This window comes from Populus alba, chromosome 18, assembly GCF_005239225.2.
Source record: "Populus alba chromosome 18, ASM523922v2, whole genome shotgun sequence".
NCBI classification, from domain to species: domain Eukaryota; kingdom Viridiplantae; phylum Streptophyta; class Magnoliopsida; order Malpighiales; family Salicaceae; genus Populus; species Populus alba.
In genome coordinates, this window is record NC_133301.1 from 9,622,419 (window position 1) to 9,631,225 (window position 8,807).

Consider the following 8,807-nt stretch of genomic DNA (forward strand, 5'->3'; position numbering starts at 1 on the left):
AATTATAATATTTATAATACAAATAATTATATTTAGAAACCTAAAATCCAAGAATCTTTGGTCCTGATGTCAGACCCAAGAGCCTTGGGTCTTGATGTTGAACCCGAGGGAATTGGGTCCTCATGCAGGACCCATCAACCTTGGGTCTTACTGACAAATCCAAGAGCTTTGGGTCCTGAAACAGGACACATTAGCCTTACTTAGGTTTTGATGAGGACCAATAGTCTTGGGTCAGGTAGGGCTGCAAGACCCAATGAATTTGGGTCTACGCTTTAGCCACACCCAAGCTTCTTAGGTGAGGCATTGTTTTCCAGCCCCAAGTTTTTTGGGTTTGGAAAGAAATGCCTCACCCCAGATAATAATAATTGATTTTACACTTTAAATTAATACTATGTTTTTTTTATAGTAATAATATTTTTTACAAATTTAATAATATTAATGAATATTATAATGTTTATAATATTAATAATAATATTAAACTCTTCTGATCCAAGTTCGTATAATATTTATAATACTATTTTTTAATATTAATATTATCAATTATAATAAATATAATAATATCTATAATACACATAACACTATTTTTTCATATTAAATCTTTTTTAATTATAATAAAAATAATATTATTTATAGCACAAATAATAATATTTTTTATATTAATACTTTTAATTATTATAAAAATAATAATATTTTATAACACAAAAAACCTAAGATTCAAGAACTTTGGGTCCTAAGGTTGAACCTACAGAAACGGATCCATATGTTGAATCCAAGAAAAATGTTTCCCAATAGCTGACCCAAGAGAATGAGGTTCTGATGCAAGACCCCATAGCCTTGGGTACTCACGCCGGACCCTTAAAAGAATGAGGTCCTGACGCAGGACCCAAGGCTAACGTGTCCTAACATAGGACCTAGGAGAATTATAATAATAATAATAATATTTATAATACAAATAATAATAATTTTAACATCAATAATATTAATTATAATAAGAATAACAATATTTATAAGACAAATAAAAATATTTATAATTTATTAATTATTATATTAATAATATTAATTAAAATAAAAAAAAATAATTTTTATAACACAAATAAAAATATTTTTAATATTAATAGTTGTAATTATAATAAAAGTCTTGGATATTTATGTAGGATCCAAAAAAATTTGGGTCCAGGCCTAATGATTTTTGGATTTCTAAATCAAAACTATTTTGGATCTGAACAGTAAAATCCTTTCTTAAAAATATTTTTAAAAAAAAATTAAGAAAAAAACTTCTCTAAACATGGTCGAAAGAATCTTGCATATGGAAAACACATTTTATATCTATTGGGTTATAAGTCTATAGTAGGAACGAGCTGAGGACGGACGAACGAAGGCCACAGGAGAACAAAACACACGCAGAACACGGGACGGACAGGAAGAAACCGATCAGAGAAAAGCAAGAACAGAGGTGAAAGCAGAGGAAGAAAGTAACTAGTCGACCTGTCCTCCATCACGTCTTCATCTCTACCAGGTAAGTCTCTTCCCTTCCCCAGTCTTACAATTTCAATTCACTTAACACTGTACACTTTGAATTTTAATTAACTTATCACGTTACACTCACTATTCTTGCGTGCCCAGTGAACAGTTGGGTTACTGGCTTGGATTATGACAGGCTGGACCAGCCGAGTCCAGCCCAGTCTATACAGATTGAGTTAGTCCCATCTTTAAGCCTGGGTTTTTGGTTCAAAAACTTCAAATGACTTAATTTCTTTTATTTTTTTATTTTAATATTTGATCAACCGAGCTTCTTCTTTATATTAAAATATTATAAAAACATTTAAAATTTATGAATCTTTTTGAATTTATGAGTAAATTCCTCGTGTTTTTTTATGATATTTTATTATATATTTAATTTGTGAATTTTTACTAAAATACAAATTTGATATTCGATAAAATAAATTTTCTTTTAATGTGTGTGTGTATATATATATATATATTATTTTCTCCTTTAAATGATGAGAATTATTTTTGAAGATTCTATTCAAACTCTTAACAAACTGGCATCAGTTGTTTGCGCTAATAAAATTTATATTAATTTGATATATTTATGCATATAATTTATTAATTTATATAATACTATTAGAAAATATATTAAAAAGTCATCAATCATTATTTTATTTATAAATACAACACACAAACCCTTAGTTATTCTTGGACCTGGATATAAAAGAATGACCTTAACTTAACTTTGCCCTATTAATTTTTATGTTTTTAAAAATATTTTTAAAAAATTAATTTTTTTAAAATATTTTAGCTTTAAATTATTTTTTTTTGTATTTTTAGATTATTTTGATATGCTGATATTAAAATTAATTTTAAAAAAAAATTATTTTAATATATTTTCAAATTAAAAATATTTTAAAAAAATAACTACAATCACATTTTCAAACACCCGATCAACAACACATTAACAGCTTGATTTTGACTTGAATTTAAACATTTATATATATGCTCCTAGATAACAAGACATGTAATTACCACTGATACAACCGCAGTAAAGTTAAGTCACTCAAGAAGAGATGGAGCACTCAACCGACATTATACAATCTTCCAGCACGTTGCAACTCTCTATGCAAGTACATGAGGAGCTTGAACGATGGAAGGCAGTTAAATTCCCAGTTCCGATTCCAGATTATGGTTTTTCTGAGCCAAATAAAATACTGCAGAAGGAGGTTTATACCTATGCAAAGGAAGACAACTTCAATGCCCTGTTTGGTCTCTTGTCCGATAAACGGGACCGTGTTTCATCAGAGGAAGTGCTCGATATCATTTTCAAACATGTTGCTGCCTCTGGAAATTCACTGCTTCATGTGGCAGCAAGCAATGGAGGCGAAGGTGTGACACAGCTACTGTGCCATCACTTCCCCCTCCTAATCACCAGGAAAAATTTCCTGGGTGATAATGCGCTTCATCTGGCTGCCAGGGCTGGACTGTTCGACACAATTCAGAATCTCGTCAAGCATGTGAAAATTCATAATAGAACACTTGAACTTGCTAGCTTGCTGAGGATGAAGAATAATAAAGGAAACACCCCTCTGCATGATGCAGTATCCATGGGCTTCCTTTCTGGAGCAAGTCTCCTGGTTAGTCGATGTCCTGTTGCCGCATCACAAAGAAACGAAGAAGGCAACTTACCCATCCATGTTGCATGCCAGAAGGGCCATCTTGAAGTAGTACGCGAACTACTTCCTTATTGGCTCGATCCAATGGATTTTCTCAACGAAAAAGGACAGAATATTCTTCACGTTGCAGCGGGGAGTGGAAAGATGACAATAGTGGATGGAATATTGGGAAATCAAGATCTGGAAGCACTTATAAATGAGAAAGATTACGATGGAAATACACCTTTGCACTTGGCTGCAATGTACTGCCGCTCTGATATAGTGCGGGCACTGGCGAGTGACGAGCGGGTGGATAAAAGGATTGTTAATAATGAAAAGTTGAAACCATCTGGTGTTGTTGCGAAATTATTGCAAGGCGGACGCTTTAAAGCTCCAAAGTCAGACGGAATGGTATGCTTATATGCTGAGCCTTTTCGAAAAACTGACCTTATGGTGCCAATTAATGGGCTTGCAATTGCTCTTGAACATCACGGGGGATCATACTCCAAATCAATCATCATATATACTTGCAAAAAATGATAATGAAGAGGACAACCTTTAACATTACAAAAACTGATTTCAAGAAAATACATTCAAATTCAGTTTCGAATGTATACTTACAAATTAATACTGTCTTTGCTTGTCCTTGCTCATGAGAACAAGCTAATCGATACCAAGCATGAGGATGATGCTGCGAGAGAGGTGTATGGAACAAATCGCTGGAAGCAGCATTTCGCAAAATGGTAACATTTTCGGTTTCACAAACTTTCTTTCTTTTAAGTCTTGGCATGTGACTAACATCACATATGGTTTTCATTGCTCCATCATATATCTTAATTTTAACATTATCAATTCTAGCAACTTAGATTTTATTATCATTTACGAGCGCTATAGAATCTCCATCATATTCTTTGTAAGTATCAAAACATTCTTTCTTTAAATAAATATGAAAGGAGCATGCAAAATCTACAATCCATGAATTACATTTATGATCCATCAGAACATCATCATCTTTGCTCCCATAACCAATGCCTCGTTACCTTTTGACATTGTTTTCTACTTTCAAAACCTTTCATTCTCCAGTAAGATTATAGTTACATCATTTAAGCATGAGGTTTCGCTCTTTATCCTCAATATTGTTTTCTAGTATTGACTACTTGTGTTGTCATCAACCTGTTAACTCTTGAAAGATATCCATTCCTTCATCCATCCTTTAGAGTACAAATCTAACTTCAAAAGAAAACGATTAGCCATGGGTCAAGAAGCATAAATACTCTCTAATTTTTTCCATGTGCCAATAAGATAACTTCATTAGTTATCTCTTATAGCCAATAAGCTTCTAGTAATGGCATTATACTCCACAATCCAGCTTCTAGTAATTGCATATATAGGAACAATCCATTTAAAAAGATTTTTTAATTGTCAAAACCTCAGTCACATTTAATTTTTTTTATACCTATAGAATAAAAGAAAACATATAAAAAATTTCTTTCATGATCTCTTAAAAATCCATCAATACCAGAGGGTTTTGGTTAGCCATTTAAAGAACCATTCACATTTCATTTCAGGTGGCATCCATTTAAAAAAAGAAACTTTAGGTGGCATCCATTTCCAGTTGCTTTGGTCCACATAACAAGCTAATCCAAAAACTTTCACATCCACATTTTGTCCATGTTGCAACTTTATAGAAAGGGGAATTATAGATTTCTTTTAACTACCTTAAATTTGATTAATCCCAAAAGGAAATAAAGTTCTTTACTTGCTAAAAAATATGGAATGCCTCGCTGATCCACTAAATATATAGCGATGAATTACTTCTTCGTTATTATGGGATATTAAGCTAACATTGTCATGATGCTTTATATAATCTGTTTACCATATATTTTCTAATTAACACTTTGTTGTTCAGCGTAAGGTATTACAAGTTTTGGTGAAGGCAGATGATATGGCTGAGTTTGACATCAATCTTATCTCTAATTTACCAAGAACGACGTTAACGACGGAGCAACTGAACAGAGGGATAGGGAATCTTCTCGTGGTGTCAGTACTGGTAGTTGGAGTTGTCAAGATATCAAATGCTCTGCCTCAGCCACCTCAGCTTCAGCCACCTCTGCTTCAGCCACCTGTCAAAGAGAATAGAGAATATAATGGTTAGCAAGTTTGTTAATATGGTTAGGCAATTAATGAATTCTGTTACAGCTGAGTAGAAAACGTAACCAAGCTTCTCATCTACTGTTGATATATAAATGAATGTAACAGTGCTGGGAACGTAATCAAGTGAATAAAACATATAGACATTTTCTTCTTCTTCCTCTGCATTACAGCAGTATATTTCTCTGCTTCTATTCTGCTTCTTATTCATCTCTATAATTCTTGCTAGTCTTTCATGGTATCAGAGCTTAGGATTGTTAGTATCTTGTGAGCTTGTGATTTCTCTGCTTGTAATCTCTGTTTCTGGTGTTATTATCGCCATATTCAATCAAAAAAATCAATAACAATGATCTGCCTATAATCTGTTTGATATATTGTCAAACTGAAAGACTTCTCTTCAAACACTCTTCTCAACCTGTAATTTCTGTGATTCTCTTCCTCCTCATTACCTAATCTCAGTCGTTTGAACTTTAAAAATGATAACAACTTCTCAACTACAGATTCTCCAATCTCCCATTACCTCTTTACTTCCTACAGTTTCAACAGCAGTAACCGTTAAATTGGATGACACAAATTATCTCATCTGGAACTTTCAAATGCAAATTCTATTGGAGAGTCATGGTATTTCAGGATTTGTTGATGGATCAACAAAGTGTCCACATCGGTTTGATACAGCTACTGATGTTGAAGGTGTTGAAACTGATGATCATAAAATTTGGAAAATGCATGACCGGGCATTGATGCAGTTGATTATTGCTACCCTCTCTGCAACTGCAATCTCCTACGTTATTGGATGTGTTAGCTCTCATGACATGTGGATTCAACTGAAGGATAGATTTTCCACAATTTCCAAGGCACGGATTTTTCAGATGAAAAGTGAGCTTCAAACCATCAAGAAGGGCTCCGATACTGTGACTCAATATTTGCAGAAAATCAAGGATGCTCGGGATCATCTGTCTGCAGCAGGGGTTTATTTTGAAGATGATGACATTGTCATCTTGGCTCTCAATGGTCTTCCTTCTGATTATAACACCTTTCGGTGTATGGTTCGTGGCCGAGACAATGTGTTATCTCTTAAAGATTTTCGGTCTCAATTGCTGGCTGAAGAAGCTACTCTTGAGCAAACTTATTCTGCTGCTTCATTTGTTCCTGCAATGATGGCTCAACATCAGGGATCTCCTGACAAAGCTCTTGCTCTTGATGAAGGTAGCTCTTGCTCTTGATGAAGGTAGCTTTCATTCTCATCCTTCTAACTCCAAGTCTGCTCCTCCTCCTGGTTTCCATGGAGGATTTAATGGTCATAACAGTGGATTTCATGGTTCCAATGGTGGATACTTTGGCAATCGGGGGTCTCACTTTGAGGGACGTGGCAAAGGACGTCATCAGTATCAGTTCAGCCCACGTCCGTATCAGGTTCCACCTACATCTCACCCTGGTCTTCTTGGTCCTGGCATTGACATTCCTACATGTCAAATTTGCACTAAGAAAGGTCATGTAGCTGCTGATTGTTATCAGCGTCACACTCTGCCTTCTAATCCTGCCACTTCCATTCAATGTCAAATTTCTTGGAAATTTGGGCACACTGCTGTTCAGTGTTACCATCGAGGTAATTTCAGCTATCAAGGCCGGCCTCCCTCCAGTAATCTTAGTGCTATGCATGCTGTGTTTCCACCTCCTTCTCCTCCAGAACAATGATACTGGCGCCACCACACACATGACCTCTGATTTGGCTTAACTTAATCTGGCTGCACCTTTCTCAGGAGCTGATACTGTTACCATTGCTGGAGGTTCAGGTTTGACCATCTCTAATATTGGTTCTTCTATTCTGGATGTCCCTCATTGCTCCTTACAATTAAAGCAAGTTTTGCATGTGCCAAAACTCTCTCAACACTTGTTATCGGTTCATAAGCTGTGCAAAGATAACAACTACCGTTTTATTTGTGATGCTTTTGGTTTTTGGATTCAGGACAAAATCACGGGGAATGTCCTCCTCAAGGGACTGTGTAGAGCTAGGTTGTATCCTATTCCATTTTCTTTTTCATTTCCTTCGCAGTCTCTCTTTCCAAATAATCCGGTTTGTTATCTTGGTAAATAGGTCAACACAAGTCTTTGGCACAAGCGTCTTGGTCATCCTTCAAACACAGTCACCTCTACTCTGTTAAAACAATCCCAGATTCCTTTCACCTCAGACACATCCAAATTTGTTTGTACCACTTGTCTAGAAGGTAAACTTGCCAAACTTCCTTTTCCTTATCCGACAGTTAAATCTGTTAAACCTTTAGAGGTCATTCATAGTGATGTTTGGGGGCCTTCTCCCACTGTATCTGTTGAAGGTTTCAGATATTATGTTAGCTTCATTGATGAATATACTCGATTTACTTGGATTTTTCCAATGATTAATAAAGGAGAGGCTTATTCTATTTTTGTTTCCTTTCATACCTTCTTAGTTACTCAATTCTCTGCTACTCTTCGAGTCTTTCAGAGTGATGGGGGTGGTGAGTATCTTAGTAATAAATTCAAACATTACCTCCTTACTAAGGGTATTATCCATCAAATGTCTTGTCCCTATACTCCGGAACAAAATGGCCTTGCTGAGCGCAAACATCGGCATATTTTAGAAACAGCCATTACTCTATTACAAACTGCCCATTTACCTCCAAAATTTTGGTTTCATGCTTGTGCTACTTCCATTTATTTGATTAATAGAATGCCCTGTCAAATTCTTCAACACAACTCACCATATTTCCTGCTATATGGCTCTCCACCAGTTGTTAATCATTTGCGAATTTTTGGTTGTGCTTGTTTTCCTTTACTCAAGCCTTATAATTCTAACAAGCTTTAGCCCAAGACTTTCACTTGTATTTTTCTGGGGTATGTAGGTCAGTATAAGGGGTATATTTGTTTTTCTATTCGCACAAATCGTTTCTTTGTCACTAGACATGTTCTATTTGATGAATCTATGTTTCCTTACTCTCATGTGCTTCCTGTATCCCCTTCCACTTCCTCATTCCCTTGTCTACATCCCACTATGTTCCCTCTTATTTCTCCTCCTCCTCCAGTGGCTGCAACTCAGCCTCCACTATCTCCCAGTTCCTCCTCACAGCCTACATTGTCTCCGCCTTCGCCCACTCTGTCACCTACACAGTCTCCTCTCCCTGTTGATCCTGACTTTCAGCCTGAGGATCTATGTGTGGTCTTACCTCTTTCCCCACTAAATCTTCATCCCATGACCACCAGGTCTAAGAATGGTATCTCCAAAAGAAAGGCTTACTCTGCCTCTGTCCAGTTTGTTGCTTCTTCTCAGGTTGAACCCCATTCCTTCAAGGCTGCTTCCACCATTCCTGAATGGCAGTCTGCTATGCGGGAGGAGCTTGATGCTCTTCATGCCCAAGGTACTTGGGACTTGGTGCCTCTTCCACCTAGCAAAAATCTTGTTGGCTGTAAATGGGTCTATCGAATCAAAAAGAATGCGGATGGTTCTATCGCTAGGCATAAAGCTCGGTTGGTGGC